We start from the raw sequence: 24,570 nt of genomic DNA on the forward strand, positions 1-24,570 counted from the left end.
ATTCCTAAGTCTCTCAGACAATTTTTCTTAAGAATTTTTTTCACATACAGAATTTCTCCTTATTTGTATTAACAAATTTTCTCTGAATTTGATTCACCAAACTTTCTTGGAATCATTATTCAGCATTCTTTGGGTAATTTATAACTCACTTATCTAATGTTCAATTCCTAATATTTTGGTTAATTACTTTAATTTAGACTTGATATCCTTTGTCTTTATGTGCTGTACTATTTTTAATTGATTTGTACATTAAAAAAAGAAGCAGTCAACAGTAGATTATAGAGTCATTTGGGAAACAGTATGGAAGATTTAAAATAAATTTAAAAAGTCAAGTACAGTTTCAAACTACATATTTGAAATCTCAGAAAATTGTGAGGCCATGCAAAAGGATTTCAAGTTTGAGGCAAGTCACAGAAATTTAGAAACGATGTGTTCCAAACAATTTTAAAATGACTTTTGTTGTTGTTCTGTGGTGTAGCAAACTTGGGCTTAATCTCAAACATCACATTTGAAAAAAAAAAAAATAAAAGTAGAATGACTTCATGATCCAGAAATATCATTCTAAATATATATCCATAGGAAATTAAATCAGAATGTTGAAGACATAGTCTCAGTATTGTGTTCAGTGCCAAAAGAATGGGTCTCAATATTCAAGTTATAAAATAAACCTATGTGACCACCAATGATTATAGGATTAAAAATGTGGTATTTATATGCTATTACTATATTTTGCTATAAAATAAAATATATTATTTAAAGTGTTATAGGATTAATATGCAGGACTTCGCATTATGTGAAATACAGTAGATACAAAATGTCAGTTGCAGGAGCATCTGATTCACATGTAAAATAAATTCAGAGTATAATTGTGGTATTGTGTTTTGTGAAGGGTTTTGTATTGTTACTCAGAATCTACAAATTGTCATTTCAGTGGGAAAAATGTGATCAAGAGTTTTGCTGTGCCATATGGTGACTGTTATGTAATATGTTCTTGATAAACACTAATGGAATAAATGGAATATTTGTAAACACAAAACTGATAATTACACAAAGTAATACTTCTATTACTAATATATGTGTCATTTCACCTTGTATAAATACATTATAATACAATGATATAATTAGTAAATATACAACATTGAATTTGTCAATAAAAATCAGCAAATAGCACAAATATCAAAAAATATTTTATTAGTCTTGATTTTCATGTGTTGGCTTCATTCAAGTAATATTGACATAGGTTCTTCAAGGCTTATATTGCCTCTTCAACTTGTTTTTATTTTTGCATAATCTTCTAGACATGTATTTGTTTTCTCATTAAAATTTTTCTATGTTTTTCTTTAAGCTTCCCAACCCCCTTTAAATTTGTTGAATATCCATTGTTTTAGCATTCAAAAGCTACCTGTTACCTCCAGATCTCTGTGTCTTGGGAGACAGAAACCAATTATCACACAGTCTTCAAAAAAGTCAGAAATGTTTGAGTATGTTTTTAATTTTGTTTATTTTACTGGGAGTGATGGTAGCTTGTAGATTTTTTCTGTAATTGCCAAATACTATATTAGAGAAGAGGAAATACTGTGGTAGTTAAAAGATAAATTTCTTTCATCTACTATATTGTTATTCCTAGTAATATACTCATCTTGGATACAGTGCTTTCTACAATAATTTGGGTAATTTTAACAGCATAATTGTGTACATACATTTTTATGTAACATATGTTTCTGTAGTAATAATGACCTTGAATTTACTATTCTGCTACACTTCTGATGTTCTGACATTGCTAACATTGTTATAATTTTCTGTTATGTATGCAAAATATATTTGTCCAAGTCTACTGAGTAATTTTTGCAAAATTTTCATTCATTTCAGCAATGACTTGTCAGGATACCCAAAAATTTTCACCAGACCACAGCATATGATGTATATTTCAAAAAGTGATTAATGAAAAATATGGAGATTGTGACCTTGACAATTTACAACAGAGGACATTATGGAAAAATTTAAATGAGAGTGAACATCGGAAATCATATTATCAGAAATCAGACCTAATTCACTGGCAGAGAATTTATACTGGAGAGAAGTTCTACAAATGTATAGCATGTGATGAAAGTTTTAATGCAAAATCAGACCTTATCAGACATCAGGGAATTCACACTGGACAGAAGCCCTACCAATGTAAAGAATGTGGCAAAATTTTTAATCGGAGACCATACCTTACTCAACACCAGAGAATTCATACTGGAGAAATTCCCTACAAATGTACAACATGCAACAAACTATTTTATCAAAAATCAGACCTTATCAGGCATCAGAGAATTCACACTGGACAGAAGCCCTAACAATGTAAAGAATGTGGCAAAGCTTTTAATCACAGATCAAACCTTACTCAACACCAGAGAATTCATACTGTAGAGAAGTGCTACAAATGTACAACATGCAGCAAACTATTTTATCAAAAATCAGAAAATTCATACTGGAGAGAAGCCCTATGCATGTAACAAACGATTTTATTAAAAATCAGACTTTATCTGCCATCAGAGAATTCATACTGGATAGAAACGCTACAAATGCACAGAATTTGGCAAAACTTTTACTGCAAAATCAAGCTTATTCACCACCAGATTATTCAAAATGGAGTGAAACCCTATGAATGTAATGAATGTGGTAAAGCTTTTAATCAGAGGTCAAACATTACTCGACACCAGAGGATTCATACTGGAGACAATCCCTACAAATGTTCAACATACAACAAACTATTTTACCAAAAATCAGACCTTATCAGCCATCAGAGAATTCATACTGGACAGAAGCCCTACAAATGTAAAGAATGTGGCAAAGCTTTTAATCGGAGATCACACATTACTAGACACCAGAGAATTTATATGGGAGAGAAGTCATACAAATGTAAAGAGTGTGGCAAAGCTTTTGCTGCACAAACAAGCCTTATTCAACACCATGGAATTCAGAGTAAAGAGAAACCCTACAAATGTACAGAATATGTCAAAGCTCTTATTTGAACATCATTTCTTATTCAACAGCAGTAAATTTATACTGGTGAAAAGTCTTAAGAATGTGCAGATTATTGCATAAGTTTTCATAAAAAAAGGGTGCCAAATCTGCCACCAGAAAAATCATATTGGAGAGAAGCCCTACAAATGCAAAAGTGTTACAAAGCTTTAATGGAAAATTGTTCATTTCTCATAAGCAGAGAAATCATATTAGAAGTCCTATAAATAAATAAAATGTGGCAAAGAACTATTTGTTAAAAATTAGTTTTGTTTCCAATTAGTTACATATGACAGTAGAATGCATTCAGATACATTGTACAGAAAAGGAGCATCAGTTCTTGCATGGGCTAAAAATGTTGCACACAATGGGAGTGTAATAGTGCATGCATACAGGGTAAAAATGTTCAAATCACTTCATTGTCCATCCCCTCCTTACACTGATTTCTTTTCCCTCACTACCTTATGCACAGAGGACTTCATTCCCACATTATGGATCAACATTTGCATATCAGAAAAAACACTTGACCTTTTATGGGGGTTTTGCTTATTTCACTTATTGTGGTATTTTCTGCCTGCATCTATTTAATAGCAAATGCCATAATTTCAATTTTCTTTAAGTCTGAATAACATTCCTTTGCATATAATAAACTTTCTTTATCCATGAATCTGTTGAAGTGTATCTAGGTTAGCTATTGGAAACTGAGCTGCTATAAAAATTGTTGTGGCTCAGTCACTGTAATATGCTGATTTTAAGTCCTTTGAATATAAACCAAGGAGAGGGATAACTGGGTCAAATGTTGTTTTTATTCAGAAGGTTTTAAGAAATTTCGTAAAATTTCCAGAATGGTTAAATCAAATTGCAGTCCCACGAATTATGTATGAATGTAATTTTTCCCTGCATCCTTGCCAAAACTTATTGTTGCTTTTATTCTTGATAATTCTCATTTTAATACAAGTGGGATATAATCTTTGAATAGTTTTGAGCTGTAATTTTTCCAATTGCTAAAGATGATGAAACATTTTTTATATGTTAGTTGATCATTTGTATTTTTTCTTCTGTGAAGTGTTGGTTCAGTTAATTACCCATTTATTGATTGGGTTATTTGCTTTTTTGATGTTAAGTTTTTGAGTTCTTTATCTGGTAGATTACTGCTTTATATAAGGTTTATATGGAAAAGATTTTCTCTCATTCTGTAGGTCCTCTGTTCATGTTATTAATTGTTTCCCTTACTGAGTTTTTTTTTTATTTTTAGTCAATCCAATTTATTGTTTCTTGATTCTTACAAGTATTGTTTATAAGGTCAGTTTCTAAGCTGACATGGTGTAGATTTGGTCCAACATTTTCTATTCAGTGCAGGGTCTCTGTTGTAGTGCCTACATTTTCAAACATCTTTAAGTTGATTTTTTTCACAGGGTTAGAGATAGAGTTTTGATTTTATTTTGCTACGTAAAAATTTCCATTTTTTCCAGCACCATTTGTTTATAGGCTATCGTTTTTCAGTGTGTTTTTAGTGCCTTTGTTTAGTATGAGATAACCCTATTTATTTGTTTTGTCTCTGTGTTCTGTGTCTATTTTGGTGACAATATGATGCCATTTTTGTTACCATTACTCTGTAGACCTGCATTGTGAGCCCTCCTGCTTTATTCTTCTTGGTAAGAATTACTTATTCTGGATCTCTTGTTTTCCAAATGAATTTTATGATTGCTTTTTCTAATTCTGTGAAAAATATCATTGGGATTTTAGTAGCAATTGCATTAAATCTGTAACAGATTTTATAGTATGACCCTTTTGACAATATAAATTCTGCCTATTCAAGTGAATGAGAGGTCTTTTCATTTTCTATGGATTACCTCAGTTTTATTATTTAGAATTCTGTATTTTCCCTTGTAGAGGTCTTTCCTCTCTTTTACTAAGTTGATTCTTAATAGCTAACTTTTGCAACTATTGTGAATGTTGATTCATCACTGATGTATAGAAATGTATTTATGTAGATTGATTATATATCCTGCTATTTTTTTCTGAATTTCTTTATTAGGTCTAGAAGTTTTCTGATGGAGTTTTTGTGTCTTTTCGTTGTAGAATTGTCTTTGGCAAATAGTAATATGATAAATTTTTATTTACTATTCATGTCTTTTTAATTTCTTTTATCTTTCCAATAACTCTAGCTCAAATTTCTCAAAAACTATGTCAAAAATAAATGTTAAAAGAGGGCATTTATATCTTCATACAGTTTACATGGATAAGTCTTTATTTTTGTGTATGTAGAATGATGTTATCCTTTGCCTTAGCGTAGATGGCTTTCATTATGTTGAGGTATGTTCCTACTATCCTTAGATTTTCTAATGTTTTAAGCAGAAATGGATGTTGTATTTTGTCAAATTAATTATCTCCATGTATTGAGATGGCCACATGATTCTCTTCTTTACATCTATTGATGTGATGAATTATGTTTATTGATATCCATTTGTTAAACTAGCCTTGCATCTCTGGGATGAACCCCATTGAATTGTGGTGAACCATCTTTTTTGTTATAATTATTTTTTTTATTTTTACAGACTGTATTTTAATTCATTGTACAGAAATGGGATACATCTTTTTGTTCCTATGGTTATGCAAAATGGAGATTCATAACATTCATGTAATCATACATGTACACAGGGTAATGATATCTATCTCATTCCACAATTTTTATACACCCCACCTTCCTCTCATTTTTCTTTATAATCTAAAGTTCCTCCATTCTTTTCTTACTCCCCTAACACTGTAACCCCATTATATATCATCATCCACTTATCAGGGAATACACTGCAGGGCCTATGGCCATGGTTTAGCACTGTCTCCAGGCCATCACTCCTCCTCCTGCCTTATGGCTTCTGGAAGGCCATTTAGCCCAGGCCCATCTTAATTACTTCTCAGCATCAATGGTCAATTCCCTGATTTACCATAAAAACTCTTGGATTGAGCCCCAAGTACAGTGCCAGTGGAAAGGGGATGGTTGAGAGAAAGCCCTTATTGACCAGGGCACACATCTACCTGCCAGTCTTCCCAAGACCAAGGGCCTCCCAGTCACCTTTCATGTCCCCCAATTCCAGCCTGCTGCTGACCTCATATTTCAGGGGTCACAACTGAGCTTGGTCCCACCTCCGGGCCTTTACCCATTCAGAGTCCCCTGCCCAACAGTCCCACAGATGGCTCCTCCTCCTACAGGACTGTGCTAAAAGGCCACCTTCCCAGGGTTTCTTCCTGAGCATCCTGTTGACACAACCCTATTGACCCTCCCACATCAACCTCTCTGGTAGTCTTCAGGCATTCTCTTCACTTGGATTTCATTCCTTGTGGGTTCTGTTGATTGGGTCTATATGTCCATTCCCAAGGGGCCTCACTGTCCCCCAGTCCTGCTTACTGTAGTTTCCCTGTACCATGAACCACTCCAGGCACATAGCAGAGCTCAGTACCATTTGAGGTGTGAGTGACCTGATTCATTCTCTATGAATTAATTTGCTAAGAATGTGCTCACCCCAGATCTTGTATCTTAACAGCAATAACCTCCCCTGCCCTAGCTCTTCCCCATGATAACTGCTCAGTGGGTAAAGAAGCATTTCCATGCTCCCTGAAAATTATCTCATTCAACCCTCCAACCATGTGATGACATTGCACATTGTTATGTGCACTTCACACCTGACCACTATGTTTGTGCTTCAAATACCCATGCAAGGGGCCAGCCAGAGCCACCTTACTGGAGTGCATTTGTCACTCAGAAGTTCTCTCCATAACACCTGCTTGGAGGAGGAGGATCCACAAAGAGCATCCTCCAAAGGACCCATGACCAGCCCAGCACACTCTATTCTGACCTTCTCCTGTCTGTTTCCCACTATTATGAAGACTGAGGCCTCTCTGGGAAACTTTTTGCTGTGAAACAGAATCCTTTAAGTCACACAGCACTTACCTGGGCCTGCCTGTTCTTTGTGCTTTAGATCTATTAATTCAATCTGTCCCCAAGGCCTATGAAGTAGGTACTATCAATACTCCTGTCTCTTCAGATGAGGAAACTGAGACAAAGAGCTGCTGAATATCTTGTGTGAGGTTATGGAGACAAGAGGAGCAGCCAGGTGCCCTGGAGTCTGAGTCTGTACCCCCAACCAGTGGCCCCTGGTGAAAAAAACAGTCACTGAGACAGTAACAGGGCTGGAGAGGTCCCAAGTGAAGGCTCACTTGGTTACAAGTGGCAGGAATTCACTCCAACTGGATCTGGCTAGAAGGTCAAGGCATAAGATGTCCTGCTTCAAGCATGGCTGTATCCAAGACCTCAGACAATGGTATTATCGTGAGTCTGTTTAATAGTTTAATTGATTATATTTGTGTGACTCTAGTCTCAAGTTCTGTGGGTCTGGAGATGGGAGCTAGCAACTTTTGAACCATTATTGATTCCAACTTTAATCCCAATAGTGAAACGTTTGGAATGACCTCTCTTCAAATCTGATTGGGTAGCCTTGAGTCAGGTTCCCATCTGTGAACCACTCATGATGGCAAGAACAATGTGATTCTCTGATTTGGTGGGATCATCTCTGCCAGGTATACCATGGAGGGTGGTTCCTGGGATAACACTCCTGCCCTAACCTGGACTAGGAGAGAGGAGTGGAAGTCAACTGGGGAAGCATAAGGCATCTGTGGCAAGCCTGGGCATGGCCTCTCTCCCATGCAGACGTAAGCACAGCAGATGCTTTCTATCTGTATTTTGACTTTTCAGAGTCCAGCAACAAATTTTTCTCTTTTCTCCATTGCTGTTTCTTTAATGAGTGAAAACAAAGGGCATACCTAGTCCTTCTGGGAGATGAGTGGTTAATGGGAGAATTTCAGCACATGACAGGATGAAAGGAGAATTCTGTGGGAATACTGGGGTGATGAGGATGTGACACCAGTAGGTTGGAGAAGGAATGGATTTGGGTCCCCTTAGTAAAGAGAAACAGTGGTGGTCACCCTGGCTGAGCTCTCCAGCATGCCAGTCACTGCCCTTGAACCCTGTTGGCAGCTCTCACTTCAGCTTTCTGACAGATCTAAAAGGCAGGATCCCAATATTCCTGAATGAACAAACTCAGGTAAGTTAACTTGCATCCTGGGACCTCATTTAGGTCAGGATTATGGTACTCCCTTAAGGGCTTCCTCCTGCTGAACATACCCATTCACGTCCTGAGCCAGAAGTAAACCACATCAGTTCTAAGACAATGCATTCAGGCCCTTTGCCTGTGATTGGTAGATGTTGGTCCACTTCTGACCAATGAGGCACAAGAATCCTGTGCTGAGTATTCTGGAAAAATATTTTCTCTGTAGCCAGGGATCCTGAGAAGCACCTTCTCTCTCCAGGCCTCACTCCCTCCTGCTGTTCATGTGGCCATCTTACTCCCTCCCTGCCAGTACCCAGGTCAAGCCAGTACACCTGTTTGACCAGAATGCTCCAGTCTCCTCACTGTTCCCCAGTCTAACACTCACCCCACCTGCAGTCAGAAATGCTGTTACAATAGAAGTCAGGTCATGTCCTTCCTCTGCTTAGACACTCCAAGGGCCTCATCTCATGCTCTGAAGCTGAAGACCCCTGCCCTCCCTGCCAAGACCTAACCTGCCTCATCTGCCCCCACCCTGCCCCTTGATCCTTGCTCTGACCCAGTCCCTCTGGCTCCCTGGTGGTCCTCTAAGTCTTCAGTCCTGGTACCTGCACGTCAGACCTGCCCAGCCCCCAGCACAGCCACCACAGTGCTCCAGGTGACATCAGCATGCACCTTACCTGAGGAGTCAGGATCCCAGGTTCATACTCCAGTTCAGCCACTGGCTGGCAGTGTGGTCTCTCTTTGGCCCGGGGCTGCTCCAAGCCTCACACACTCACTCACACACATACACTCACTCATACACCTAAATACTCACACACACTCATACACACACACACTCTCACACTAACACACACTCATACACACCCTCACACTGACACACAAACTCACATTAAAACACACACTCTATCTTTGTTGTGGATGAATCATCCCCAGGTCTGTTTACTCTTTGATACCAGCTCCTGCCTTCTTGAGCCCTCTAGTCAGTGCAAACATGGTCCACATATTTCTGTCCTCCTCATGACTGTCCCCACATGGGGAAGGCTGCTCCTTTTTGTCCTGCATCCTGGTGTTCTGGATGCCTGGACCCTGGACCATGGGCAACACATCCCCCAGTACCATCCACTGTCAGCACCTCCTCTATCACCTGCCCAATCCACCTTCCCCTCTCATCCTGGTGACCATGGCCACCCTTCCGAGGTCTCCTGCTTCTGCTGCCACCCTGTGGGTCCCAGAGGCAGACTTCTACAGGACACATGATAATTCACTCAGCCACTTCCATTTTGAATGACTTCCCATTGTTTTTGGGGTAAAATCCTGAATCCCACTGTGGTCTCTAGGCCCACTGTGTCTGCTGTCCTATTCAAACACCTGTCCCTGCTGCTTGGCACAAGCACACCCCCCAGGGACATGGCACTTGCTGCATCTGACACCCAAGTTTCTCCCTTCCCAGGCCTGTGTCTGGCTCCTTGTCATTTTCCAGATCCTGACCAAGTGTCACTTTCATGGGTGGAGATGTGTTAATGTGTGTGGAGAAGGACTCATGGTGTGTGTGTGTGAGTGAGAGTGTACTATGTATGTATGTGAGTGTGCTGTGAGTATATATGTGTGTGAGCATGTGAGTGTGTGCATGTGTGAATGTGTTTGTGAGTGTGTATGAGTGTGCAAGCAAGTGTGTGAGTGCATATTAGTGTGTGTGTCAATGTGAATGTGTGTGTGTCAATGTGAGAGTGTGTGAGGGAGTTGTGTGTGTGTGTGTATGAGTGTGGAGTGTGACAATGTGTGTGAGTGTATGTGAATGTGAGGGTGTATGTGAATGTGTGAGAGTGTGAAATTGTGAACATGAGTGTGAGTGTGAGTGTGTGTGTGAGTGATTTTTTGAGTATGAGTGTGTGTGAGTGTGAAAGTGTATGTGGGCATAATTGAGCCTGGTCCACCTGGATCCCCAGCCCCTCCTAGATCTGGAGTGAATGAATTCTGGAGTGGGCATGGTGCAGGCACATGCCATGATCAGAGCCCTGCCAGTAGGTCCAGCAGGCTTTTCAAAACCCCAGAGAGTCCAGGCCTCTCTCTGTCTCCTGATCCCTGATTTCAATTCCCATGGATAATTCAGGGTTAAAATCAGATAACTTGGTCCACTCCCTGGAGCATTTGTGTGCATGTATGAATGCACACACACATACACATTCACACACACACACACACACACACACACACACACACACACATGCATGTCTGCTGCTCTAGGAGATGTTTTGCTTGGATGCTGAGATCTCCCACCCTGCCTAATCATGCCCTCCTGTCTCCATCCCCCACTCAAACCAGAGGTGCCTGTGAGAACATGGGGCATGCAGCCCCCTGTGCACCTGTGCAGACCCTGCTCCCTTGGCCCCAGAAGACACCCAGGTGCTCACCTGGGCTGGGGCCATGTGGCCCACATCACCTCTGCCCCAGCCCCATCTGCTCAGCCATAGTGGCCTGCCCACATCCCTAAGGCACTGCACACTACCATGGAGATTTTCTCCTCTGTGACCTTTACCTGGATGTCCCTCATAACGTCCACCTGTCTCCCTCTGACTGCATCCCCCAAGATTTTTGCTCCAGTGGGCCCCCCTGGGTGAAGCCCACTCCATCATTCCCCTTTCTAACTGTGGCCTCACCCTTTCTGTCCTTCACTGTTCCCAACATCTGTCACCACCTTACATTTTCTGGTGCATCCCAATTGGCCCCCTACCCCAATCTCCTTCAAATGCCAGCTTGAATGGCAGGGGCCTCCCCAGTCCAGCTGCATCCCTTCCTGGAATCACTCAACTCAGTCAAAACAAAAACCAAACATTGACAGAAGCCTTTGCCCAGCAAGCCTGTGGTTCAGGGGAGGCCTGCAGTTGGGGGAAATCTCTTCTGTGTGCTGACCAACTGGCACATGGGGTCCTTGGACAAGGGACCAGGTTATCCAGGTAGGCATGGAGGCCTCTTACCCTCCCCATGCAACTTCTTGAAGGATATGGACATCACAGAGTGAGCCTGGCTGGCAGGAAGCATCAGTTAGCATTTAGGGGATTGTGTGATTCCATGGGTTCTGGGGTGAGGAGCATCACCATGGGTGGTAGTATCAAACCTGGATTGGGCCCAGCTCCACTCTACATCCATGGTTTATCCAGCCCCTTGTGGCATGCCTGGTATGGACTCTGGTATGTGTATCAGCTCAGGCTAATGTCTATGTGTCCCACTATTCATGGTGATGTCTGGTTTTAATCACTAAACAGATTCCAAAGGTTTTCGTGAGCAGCATGGTGGACTCTTAGAGCAAAGACATTGTCCTTCATGCCTCTAACTTCAGGGAGATCCTTCCATTGCTTGAAGCTGGCCTTCATCTTCTGTGAACCTGCTTGGCCACCCTCAAGCCTCTCTGTCCCCAACTACTGAAAAACACTTACATATGTTGTGGGCAGGGCATTGAGAGCACTGTTAGAATGAGGAATTCCATGTTTTCCAAAGCTCAGGTCAAGCATGATGTTCTCATCATGTCTCTCCCTTCCAGACCCTGGAATCTCCTTCTTTCAAAAATGCAGTAGTTGGACAGTACCCCTTACTGTCAACCCCACACCTCTGCTCTTCCACCCCACCACTGCTGGAGGTCATTAGTTCTGGGTGTCCATGACTGTCCCTCTGTGCATCTGCTTTTTAGGTGCCCAGAGCTTGGTTCATATGCCCCTAAACTGCCATTATTAACAGACCTCTTCAAAGAGGGGATGTTTTTGTGGGGACATTTTTGTGTGAACAGTGCATGTGAGCCTCCCCCTGGAACACTAACCTGATTACCAGGCTTTCCATGTCAATAACTTCAACACAGAAATATATGACCCAGTCTCCCCACCTGCCCTGGTCCTGATGACAGCTCAAAAGTGAGAAGAGGGGCCATAGAAGCCAGCTTTCCATGTGTCCAGAGAAGCCAGTGTCCAACCCAAACTTGCTTTCTGCAGCAGTGGCCAGAGGAGGTGTGGAGAAAACTGACCTGATATATTGTAATGACTAACCCTTCCCACCTCACAGGGCTGTGGGTGAGTCACTCTGATACCTCTCTCCATGACTCTGATGGGCTTGAGCAGGGAGGGTCACCTAGCCATGAGAACTCAGTTTCCCAAAACTCTCCCACTCACATCCCCTGTGGTTTCCATTCTGGGTCACCTTGGACAGCTATTAAACTAATATTGTTTTAAAACTGGTCTGCCTTTGTACAAAGAATCACAAACCACCGTGAAGATTGGCCCAAATTGAATAAAGCTCCTTTCAGAGCATGCCAGGCAAGTGGCTGGGAGCAGGCCTACACCCAAAAGAACTCCCAGTGCTGAACTTTGGAAGGACAGAGTTTATAAATGCAAAAGCCACAACAACCACAAGAACAATCCAGATGCATGTAGGTCAGAAAGACCCTGTGGAGAGAGTCATTTTGATTGTTTGAGAGAATTGTTTTGATTGTACATTTTGGAATCATTTTTTACACATCACAGCCACAGTCAGGGTGTACTGTACCGTCAACTTAGACACAGCCCTGGGAGGCAGGAAGGAAAAGAATACAAGCAAGCATGCAGTAGAGTGAGGTCAGAACAAAGAGGCATTTCTTTGGCTCTTTTCCATTTCACTTTCCACATCTCTCCCTTGCATCAAGCAGTACTGTCTAGGAAGCCATAAAAGGATGTGTTCATGATGCATGACTAAACAGTGGCAGGCCCTGTGCTTGCTGGCCCTTCATGCACTGCTGGTGTTAAGTGCAACACACCAGGAAATGCTGAGCAGACCCCAAGTCCAGAGTTCCAAGCAAACACAAAAATACATGACCTAATTTTCCACCACCTAGCCCTGGTGCAGCCAAACTTTCAGGGGATCTGATATCTAGAGGATTCAAAAGTGAAGCCTTCAATTTCCAGCCCAGAGACTTGGGTCCAAGCACTGCCTCAGCTGGAGCAGATGTAAACAGTGTCCCCTCCAGACCAGACTCCTGCATTCCCTTCTCCCACCATGAAGGCTCAGGGACACAGGGGGGCATGGACAGCCCTGGAGATGATTACTTGCTGTGGGTGTGTGTTTAACTGTACGTGAAAATTTTGATATTCTGTGGTCAGGCCCTTTAGAAACATAGGGGAACAGTAGGTGGGACAGTGATGATAATAGAGTTCCATGCCCCAGAGCTTCACCTGAATCCATATCTAACCACTGCCTTCCCTGCTGGACTGTGGCTCAAGTCATCCAGGGCCTACCCTTGGCCTTTGGTCATCTTCAAATATCTTGTAAGAGCTCCTGCCTCAGGTTCTTTGCACTTCCCAATCCCTTGGCCTGGAGTGCTCTCTTTGACATGGAGACAACTGCCCCATTCCCTTTCTCAGCTTCCTCAGAGCTCAGTTTCCTGGTCCCACTAGCTCAGAGGGCACCCGTTGCTGTCAAATTACTTAATCTGCTGCATCTTTCTTCATTGTGTGTTTTTCTAATGCGTTTCCAGCTCATGTGTATACATTTGTGAGTTAATGAGGAAAATATTCTTCACAGTTCTAACTGAAAGAGACTCTGGTCTCTGGGGTAAGTTCTCAGTAGTGGTAGGACAGGGAAGGGCTTCATGTCATTTCAGTAGTTAAAGGTCAATTGTATGATTGGATAAGGAACACATGGGGGCCACTGAGGAGAAAGAGCCTGGGAATAAGCAAGCTGAGTAAGATCCATGGTGACCTGGATCCTGTCATCCTGTCCCACATCTCATACCTGAGGAAGTGCTCACAACATCTGCAGAGCCTGGGATCCTCTAAAGAAGGCCATTGAATACACACTTGCCTCTCTGAGTGACCACAGGTGACTCTGGGAAGGAAACAGATCACAGATACAGCTTCAGGGAAGTCCTTGTTGCATCCCTACATGGTGCTTTGAAAAGTGGACTTCACATAGAGCTCTGGATTTCTACCTTCTCCTGAGGAGGTGAGTGGCAAGAAGCTGTACAGAAGTGGCCACACCCTCTAGATAGGGCCATCTCTCTCATTGGCCACTGTCCCCCAAGCTCTGGGCTAAATGACAGCTCTTCCCTCATTGCACTGGGCACTGGATGTCTTGTACAGCTTAACAGGAGTCCACATGTGTGCTCACACATGCCTTTATCAAACTGGCAGTAAAAGACAAAGAGGATCACATGGTCCTGGGAGAAACTGGTGCAGGTGTCTGAACCCAGTCTCTCTGGGACCATGAGTTTCCCTCCATTAGGTCAAGCAGTTGGTGGGGACATTGGCAGCACAGTTAGGTTACTACTGGTGGTCTTCATACAGGAAGTACTCTCACCTCTGCAGGGGCTTTCTCCAGGCTTTGTCCCTGGGATGCAGGGGACTGACTGGGGCTAGCAAGGCCAGTGATGCTCCAGGCCACTCCCTGACCAGCAGCTCCCTTCTTGCCTGCATCCCATGTCTTGTCTTTTCATTGGCATGTGGAGGGGGGAGCTCAACCCATGAGTGCCAGGTAACGGCTCTGCGAGGTGTCCTGCCTTCCAAGGGGAACTGTGATACATTGCTGTTATTCACTACTGGCAAACCTTTATCTCTGTCTCTGTCTCCATCTCTGCCTCTGCCACAGACTTTCTGTCTCTGAATCTCTCTTATCTCTGTCTCCTGTCAGAAGAGAAACACACCCTAGCCCAAGCTGTCAGACCACACACCTCTTGGTCTCCTCCAGAGTACAAAAGGCAGAATCCAAAGAATGTGTGTCAGATCCCTTCCCTGCCCCATGCCTCCCACTGCTAGCTGATTTCCAGTCTCCAGGGATTTACTGACTTGTCCTCACTTACTAGAGGTATGGTAATGCTCACTTTAGGCCCAAGACTTCTTTTATCTATACACTTCCAGAAAAATTTCAGAATGTTCTGTTATTAAACTCAGGATGGTGGGGAAGGTAGCATGAATTCTTGAGTTAGCCATGGGCTTCATTCTTATCCTACTACTGTCTGTGGGACTGTAACATTTCCGATACTGTTTCCTGGAATGTGGAGAGAATAACAATGTCAATATTGTTGTCTCTTCTGAGGTTGTTCTGAGTGTTGTCAGGGAGGAAAAATTTTATCTCCACTCTTAAGGGGTTTGTTTGCTGCTAATTCTGAGAACTAAATTGACAGACAGATCAAAAAATTTTACATTGACAGGAGCCTTCATAAGGTAGTGAAGTCCCAAAGTCACCATTAAATACCTGAGTACAGAGCTGGTCAAAGAGTGGGTACATCAGAAAAGAGCAAACACATCTGTGGGGACCCTAAAAATGCTGAGTCTTCCTAGCTATGTCTGCACTGAACAGCCCTGGTCTCAACTACCAGGAAGGCATACTTCATGTGGTGATGTCCTCTCAGGCTTGGAGAAACAGCTGGATCAGGTGACTCTGCCACACCTGCTGTTTTTCAAGTGCTCTTAACTCCAAGGAGACAAGAGGCTGAGCAATGTGTTTTGAGGTGACACATGTTATCCTTCAAGATGGACTGGGGAGACCTGTGTGATGCCTGCATGTAGTTCAATGCCAGGCATACAGCAAGCACTTGGTTTGGGTTAGCCTTGTAGAATATTAAATGACTCAGCTCCCGAATGTAGCGTAGCCCAGGCTGACTTCCACATCCTGTTACACCTGAGTTTGTTTTGGAATCTTCCCTCAACGTATTAAAAGAAACATTTAAAATTAGCAGTCCACTTTTATTTTTAATTGAAGGACTTTGCATCTGGCTTTGCTTGCAGCATCAGAAGACCTGCTTCTAACTTCCCTGTTCCACATGGGGATGTCAAGGGGGAGAAACTTCATGAAACTGGGCATGTCCTCACATGTCCAACATCATCTTAGCTCCACCCACTTTTCCACTGTTCACCTGCCCAGCCCCAGCCCCTATAGACACTGGGCATGAGCTCTAGAGATTAGAGGATAGACCTGTAAGTAGGGAAGACTGGGGTGGTACAGAGATGAGGGTTACATGAGCCCAGGGGTGTGCACAAGAGGAAAGCAGTCACAGGTTTATCACTGTGGTTTCCAGGCACCGGGGTGTGGGCCTTGACCTGGACCAGCAGGTGACAAAGAGCCATCAGCTGGGGCCCAGAGAGGGGAAGCAACTCTGTCCTGCATTGTCTGAAGCCACTGGTGTCTCCCTGGGGCTGAAATTTACTTGGAAGCCCTCCCCTGACTTCAAGTGTCCCTGGAACATCAATGATGACATGGGATCAGCTTAGGATCCACCTGCCCCCATCAATGCCTGGGCAAGGACCACTGTAAGAGATGTGACCCTCCCAGCATATAGGAAGGCCTGGGGGACAAACATCAGCAATCAAACCACATCCAAGCACAGGGACTTGTTGGTTGATACATGCTCACTATTGTCCCCATAACAATCCAGAAGAATCACACTGGATTCTGGGAACAGCTTCCCAAACATTTCTTCAGTAATGCAAAGGGACACCACTCCTGACCCCTGGATGATATGAGATCAAATCAAATGTCTGCAGTTTTGGCTTTAGCTATGAATATCCAAGGCTCAAGTTTGGTAGGTAAACTCCAAATCAATTAGGCAGATGTGGAGGCAGCAGCATTGATCTTCATTAAAGGATAATGAATGAAAAATCATGCTGTAAATTGTTTTGTCCTTTGCCTTCTACCAATGATAGTCATACGATCTTCTGGAAGAAAACTCTACTGTGGTCACTCTTGACAAAGTGGAGGTGGTGAGGGGCCTCAGGAGGGACTGAGCATGTAGTTATTGCTAGGATTCAAAGATCACAGGTCAGGTCCTCTCTAAAACCTCCACCCAGAAATCGTCACTTCATGACTATTTTATTGTGACTCAATAGCACACTGTCCTTGGCATCAGGGTCTCTGTTCAGCATGGCAGAGCCTAGAAGCATTCCTAGAGCTGGTCAAAGTGCCCTGCCCTGGTGAACCACATCTACTGGACCTCTGAAGTCTACCCTGCTCCTCGGCCTGTCTGCTCTGAACTTCCCATCTACTCGCTGCACCCCAACCTGCCAAACTACTCTGCCTGAAACATAGCTGCCGCTGACCTTCCCACCTCCCCTCCCACCTGATGCCAACCACCTTCCACCTCAGTGGCACCTCACCCTGCTCTGAGCCCCAACACCACCCCAGACCCCTGCAAGGCCAACTGGTCTTTCTGCTTCTGCTCTTGTCCCAGCCATCCTTCCCATCTCCTGCAGCCAGGGTCAGTCTTTGATGACAGGAAGCAGAGGCTATTTACCTACTAGAACATGTCAGCAACTGCTTTGATCTCAGAAGTAAGGACAAACTTGCAGGGCTTCTGGGGCCTTTGTGACATGCCTCTACTGCCCTGGGTCCTCATCCCTTGCCTCAGCATTTAAAGCTCATGAATTGCACTTCAGAATGTTCTTTCACCTTCCAGTCACCATCCTGCTGACCAGGTCGAGAGGAAAGTCCCAGGAGTTGCCCCTCTTCTGTTCACTGACAAAACCAAGGCCACCATGGGGGGAGGGGGCTCACTGATGCCTAATAACAGTTTTTATGTCTTTGCTTTTGCAATGACCTTCTGTTTATATCAGTGGATACTGGTTTTCTATTCACAACCCAGAGTTACTTAGCATAAAATTGCAAGGCCCAGTTCAGAAGGCCATAGGTTACAGCAAACACAGTGTGACCAGTGTGACCATAGCTGATGCTGGAGACCTCTGCTTCACTCTGCTCTGCACTGGCTGCTCTTCCAGGCAAGGTCCATGAATCATCACCTGGGTTTCCTCAGGACCTGACCAAGTCCTGGCCCCAAAGATGCTTACCAGAGTTCTTTTTTTTTTTTTTTTTTTTTTGTAGTTTTTTTTTTGTTTTTGGATTGAATTAAGCAGAGACTCCAGAGAGCGTTTCTTAAAAATTCACCCATCACAGGCTTCCTGGTCAAAGTACGCAATACAGACATGGTCTCTGTCCCTTCTTCCTCTTACTGTAGATAAGGGAAGTTGCTGCAATGGCCAATGCCACCTTCACCCACCTCACAGCTGGGAATCAGGAGAACTATCTTTCTGTTCTGTCCCATGCTCATCCTCCCATTGAGGTGAGGGCAGGTGGCCAGTCTGTGCCCTGGAGCTGGAAAGAAGCCTAAAATCTGGTCCCGGACTTTTCTTTGTTGGTAGGCTTTTGATGACCTCTTCTATTTCATTGCTTGAAATTGATTTATTTAAGTTGTGTATGTCCTCCTCGTTCAGTTTAGGTAATTCATATGTCTCTAGAAACTTGTTGATGTCTTGGAGATTTTCTGTTTTGTTGGAGTATAGATTTTCAAAATAGCTTCTAATTATGTTTCGTATTTCACTCCTGTCTGTTGTGATATTTCCTTGTTCATTCCAAATTTTAGTAATTTGAGTTTTCTCCCTCTTTCTCTTTGTTAGCGTGGCTAAGGGTTTATCAATTTTGTTTATTTTTTCAAAGAACCAACTATTTATTTTGTTAATTTTTCCGATTGTTACTTTTGTTTCAATTTTGTTGATTTCCGCTCTGATTTTAACTATTTCCTGTCTTCTACTACTTTTGGTGTTGGTCTGCTCTTCTTTTTCTAGGGCTTTGAGCTGTAATGTTAAGTCATTTATTTGTTGATTTCTACTTCTTTTGTTGAATGTGCCCCATGAAATAAATCTTCCTCTCAGTACTGCTTTCATAGTGTCCCAGAGATTTTGATATGATGTGTCTTTGTTCTCATTTACTTCTAAGAATTTTTTAATTTTCCTCCTCATGTGTTCTGTTATCTATTCATTGTATAATAGTGTATTATTTAATCTCCAAGTTTTGGAGAAATTTCTGTTTTTTATTCTGTCATTTATTTCTAATTTCAGTCCATTATGACCTGATAGAGTACAAGGTAGTATTTCTATCTTCTTGTATTTGCTAACAGTAGCTTTGTGGCATAAAACATGCTCTATTTTAGGGAAGGATCCAGGGGCTGCTGAGAAGAAAGTTTATTCGTTCTTTGTTGGATGGTATATTCTATATAAGTCGGTTAAGTCTAAAATGTTGATTGTGTTATTGAGATCTATGGTTTCTTTATTCAATTTTTGTTTGGACGATCTATCCAGCGGTGAGAGACGTGTGTTAAGTCACCTAGTATTATTGTGTTGTGGTCTATTTGATTTCTGGAATTGAGAAGGATTTGTTTGACATACATGGATGAGCCAATGTTCGGGGCATAAATAATTATGATTGTTATGTCTTGCTGATTTATACTTCCCTTAAGCAGTGTGTAATGACCTTCTTTATCCCTTCTGACTAGTTTTGACTTGAAGTCCACATTATCTGAAATGAGGATGGATACCCCAGCTTTTTTGCTGTGTCCGTGTGCATGGTATGTTTTTTCCCATCCTTTCATCTTTAGTCTATGGGTATCTCTTTCTGTGAGATGGGTCTCTTGCAGGCAACATATTGTTGGATTTTTCTTTTTAATCCAATCTGCCTGTCTATGTCTTTCGATTGATGAGTTCAGGCCATTAACATTCAGGGTTATTATTGTGATATGATTTGTATTCCTAGTCATTGGACTCATGTTTGTTTTTTGACATGATTTGGTTTCTCCTTTATTTGGCTATTCTTTTAGGCTAGTTCCTCCCGTTGTTGATTTGCATCATTGTTTTTCATCTCTTCCTCATGGGATATTTTGCTGAGAATGTTCTGTAATGCTGGCTTTCTTTTTGTAAATTCCTTTAGCTTTTGTTTATCGTGGAAGGATCTTATCTCATAGTCAAATCTGAAATTAAGTTTTCCTGGGTATAAAATTCTTGGTTGGCATCCATTTTCTTTCAGGGCTTGGTAAATGTTGTTCCAGGCCCTTCTAGCTTTTAGGGTCTGGATTGAAAAATCTGCTGATATTCTTATTGGTTTCCCCCTGAATGTAATCTGTTTCTTTTCTCTCGCGGCCTTTAAAATTCTGTCTTTATTTTGAATATTAGGTATTTTCATAATAATGTGCCTTGGTGTAGGTCTGTTGTAATTTTGCATATTTGGAGTCCTATAAGCCTCTTGTACTTGGTTTTCAATTTCATTCTTCAGATTTGGAAAATTTTCTGATATTATTTCATTGAATAGGTTGTTCATTCCTTTGGTTTGTTTCTCTAAGCCTTCCTCAATCCCAATAATTCTTAAATTTGGCCTCTTCATGATATCCCATAATTCTTGTAGAACTTTCATGATTTCTTACCATCTTTTCTGTTTGGTCAACCTTGCTTTCAAGATTAAATATTTTGTCTTCAATATCTGAGGTTCTGTCTTCCAGTTGATCTATTTTATTGGTTATGCTTTCTATGGCATTTTTAACTTGGTTTATTGTTTCCTTCATTTCAAGGATTTCTGTTTGTTTTTTTTTCAGTATCTCTAACTCTTTATTGAAATGTTCTTTTGCTTCCCTTATTTGCTCTTTTAACTGTTGATTGGTGCGTTCATTTAATGCCTGCATTTGTTCTTTCATCTCCTCGTTTGCTTCCCTGATTGTTTTAATTATGTACATTCTGAACTCCCTTTCAGACATTTCTTCTGCTGTGCTGTCATTGGGTTTTATTGATATAGTATCTAGGTTTGTTTCGAACATTTTCTTCTTTTGTTTTCTCATATTGTTTAGATGTCAGTGGGACTCTGTGATATTGCAGATTTCCTCTATTGGCTTATAGTGTCCCTGTAGATTTCCAGTGTATCACTTACCAGCCTTCAGTAGCTAGAAGTTTTGGATTAATTTGATAATGCAGTGCTTCCAAAGAACGCTGCCCCTAGCCCGGTACTCGTTCCAGGGAGAGAGACCTGGAGAGGTCTCTTGCTGCCTAGCCCTTGTCCCAGAGTCGGTTGCAGGTCAGAGGTCTCCACTGGCTTGGGGACTTGTGGCTGGCTCTGTGTAAACAGGCTCTCACTTGGTGGTTTGCCCCGAGAAGCTAGCCTAGAGAGATGCTTCCCGCCGGAGGGGGCTGGGCTGCTTGGGGAAGTCCCTGGCGCCCTGTGCTGGTCACTGAAGCAACCTGCATGTGGGCCAGAGCTGGCAGTGGGGCGGGCCAGAGCTGGCCGGGGCGGGCCAGATTTGGCCGGGCTACTTCTGTGCAGAAGGGCTCTCACTGGGGTCCTGCTCCAGGAGGCTGGAGGATCTGTCCCTGTGGGAGGAGCCCAACGCCAGACTTCACAGAGCTGCCTGGGGGAGACGCTATCTGCCCTGTCCTACTCTAATAAGCCACTCGAATCTGGGCCTGCTGTCCAGCTGAGCTTCGCTGGGTGGGGGAGACTCACCCCGTGGTTCTATTTTAGTTCGAGTCTCTCAATGCCTCCCCTTCTTGAATCCTGGGTTCTGGAGCTACTGGAGATGCAGTCACCCTCTAATCCGCCATCTTGGATCACCCCGTGGAAAAAGCCTGCAGCTGGAGGGGGACAAGGCTGCCTGGAGAGGTCTCTGGCTGCCCAGCCCTGGTCCCAGAAGCTGCTTGCGTGTCGGAGGTCTCCGCTGTCTTTGGGACTTGTAATGCCCTGCTCTTAAGTATCAAATCATCAGTGCAAGCCCTAGTGCTGATTGCTTCCTGGCTGCAAATTATTTTTGATTACCACCTGAGAGAATCCACATGTGTGACCCTCCACACACCCTCTACTGTGAGCTTTAATACAAATCATGTACTGTGGGCAGCACAGTTCTGGTTCATGATTTTAATAATGCATTCAAAATGGCTCCAGGTTCACTAGGGATCAATACTGGCGTAAGAGCTGATTTCAGAGTCCCAGCTAGGAGATCTTTACATTTGCTGCCGGCAACAGTATTCACAAACATCCAAACTCTGCTGCCCTTTGACAGTGGACACAGGTCACCACTAACCTAATGAATGATTGTCACTTATTTCTACCTCCCAGTGGGGAAGTGTGACCAAGTCCCATGTCAGCAAATCCCATCAAAAACAAGACTCTTATCAGATTTAAATTGTAAGCAAGCAAGATGATATTCCAAAGAAAAAGAGAATAAAAGGGCTAGACGGTCTAGGGAAAAACAATCTATTACATTCCACTGAAGAACTATTGCATGTTGGTGGGGGGATACAACTCCACCCCACAGGGCTCTGATTTCACTCTCTGCTTTTCTTTCTGTGGTCATTTTATTACTTCTTTGGGAATTTAGCCTGCAAGTCCTGTCCAGAAATAGACTTTTGGTCTTATTCATTTTAAACAAAAAGAGAGGTGTTGGGAGGAGACCAACGACCTTGCAGCCAAGCTTCCTTATGGTTGTCGTGACCTTGGAGGAGTCTGCCTGTCTCTGATGTCCTTGGGAAACCTCAGCCACTGCCCAGAATCCCAGCTTGAGCACTCAGCAAGTCCTCCTGGATGCTGCCTGCATCCTATCCTGGGCACTGTGATGCAGCTGGGGGTCTCCCCACTTTCTCTCACCCCTGCCCCATCCTGAACACTCCCCAGGTCAACTGGATGGGTCTTCCTAAAGTGGGACCAGTCAGAAGGGACTGGAATAGGGTGAAAGCAACAGAGCTGGAGGTGTTCCAAATCAGAGGGGCCTCACAGGTGAGAGCACTTCAGTACCCCACTTCCCCAACTCACCCACCCAACCCTCACCTCCCTCTCGTGGCTTACAAAATGAGTGCAAACTCCTGAAGCAATGTAACCTGGCACTGGCCCACCTCTCCTGCTTCCCCTATCCAGCCCCACCACAGGCCTCTTTCTATTGATGGACTCACTTCTGCCCCAGGGCCTTTGCTCTGATTCTCTTTTGACTATGAGTTTTTCCTCAGGAATTTTATGATGCAGTCATTCTTCTCTGTCAGGTCTGAGCATAAATGCCACCTGCTCCAAGGCCTTCCCTGGCTACCACCTAAGCAGTAGGAACACCCAGGAACTCACTGGGTTTTGTCTTCTGCTTCAGTCACTGCTACACCCAACTTATTAACTGGTACCCCTATTGGAGTTGGCTTCCTAAAGTTAGAGGCAGTGTTTGTGTTGGTCACAGCATGGTCCCCAACACCTTGCATAGCACACAGCACATGATAGGTGCCATTAACAACATTGTGGACTTTCTTGGATCCACACCATCCCTATACCAGTGCCTTTCAACCTGGTTGCTTTTGATGTTTTGAATCAGATCTTTCAGTGTTGTGGATGGGGGAGGGGGCTGGCACCTAAAGTGAAGGACAAGGAATGCTATTAAGCATCCTGCAATGTATAGGACACCTCCACATGACTACACATTTTGGCTGGAGATGGGAACCCTGGCTTTCTTGTCCAGAGAGGGAGCAGAAGAGTCAGACTCCCCGAGGGCCTGACCCTGCTGTGTTTCACCTGTGCATGGGCAAGTGCTGATTATCCAGAGTTTGTGTTTCAGGCACTGTCCTAGGAACTTCTTAGGCAGCAAGTCCATTATTCATTGCAGAGGCTCAAAGAGGCCAGTGCCATTACTGACCCTGTCACATACAAGAGGGTTGTTAGGCACAGAGCGCTTAGGTGAATTTCCCAGGTCCAGGGGGGCAGCATCCTGGATAAGGTTGGAGATTAGAGCTTTGCAACTCACTTGAAACAGTGGGGTGAGACAGGAGTAGATGGGATTACATAGAACAGCAACTGAGAAAAAGCACAGGGAGATGCCCTGGAAAACACACAAATTGTCAAAGCATAACTCTAGAGAAGGTCTAAGGAACTCACAGGAAGACCCAAAACCAATGAAACAAACAAAAATCCTAAAGGAAAAAGTAAAAACAGAAGAAACAGGCCCTCCAAAATACCCCATGAAATGATAAACTTTAACCTCATAATCAATTACATTAAATGTTAATGGTCTAAATACACCAATAAAAATACGGAGATTGGCAGAGTATATTAAATTATATGTTATCCATCAGGAACTCACTTCCAAAGTAACTATGGAGGCAGAAAAAAAAAATGGGTGTTATTGAAATTCCAGAAATGAAAGAATTTTGAGGTGGGTAACAAAAAGGGTGTAAATAGAATAAACTCTTCCTCACTACTCAGGTTCTTAAGTGGTATGAGACAGCTGAAGCACAAATAGTATATGATATTCAATATCAAATTTACAACAACTCCATTTCAGGAGTTGGCAGGTTAGTGGCCTCATTGGAGGCCTCAGTGCTTTATCTCAGTGCTGAAACACTGATAACAGCATGCTGTGGCAGCCTGGGAGTGCACACCCTGGCACCCAGGCAGCACCGAGAAAAGCTTTCAAGCCACTGCTCCAGAAAGTCAAAGTGGAATTGCAAAAAAACTAGAGGGAAAGAAATAGAAAATAAATAATAGAACAACTGCCCTGAACCCTACCACAGCAATACTTAGTCAAGATGTTAATGGTCTAAATATAACATTTGAAAGAGAGAGACAATGACAGAACTGATTAAAAACCACCAGCCTATTACATGCTGTATATGAGAAGCTCACTCTAGCACAGTGAACTGGGGACTGGCAGTAAAGGAGGGGCACACTGTGTCAT

General features: G+C 43.0%; 1 protein-coding gene and 1 long non-coding RNA gene across 2 annotated transcripts in view; both read right to left on the reverse strand.

Moving 5' to 3' along the window:
• The window catches only part of LOC306646623 (zinc finger protein 610-like), an 827,359-nt gene that overhangs the window by 267,327 nt on the left and 535,462 nt on the right, over positions 1 to 24,570 (reverse strand). The gene's annotated exons all lie outside the window — the stretch shown is intronic.
• LOC306646653 overlaps positions 1 to 24,570 on the reverse strand; it is a 214,013-nt gene that overhangs the window by 179,123 nt on the left and 10,320 nt on the right. The window lies entirely within an intron of this gene.

Source organism: Sciurus vulgaris (assembly GCF_902686455.1).
Source record: "Sciurus vulgaris genome assembly, chromosome: 16".
NCBI classification, from domain to species: Eukaryota; Metazoa; Chordata; class Mammalia; order Rodentia; family Sciuridae; genus Sciurus; species Sciurus vulgaris.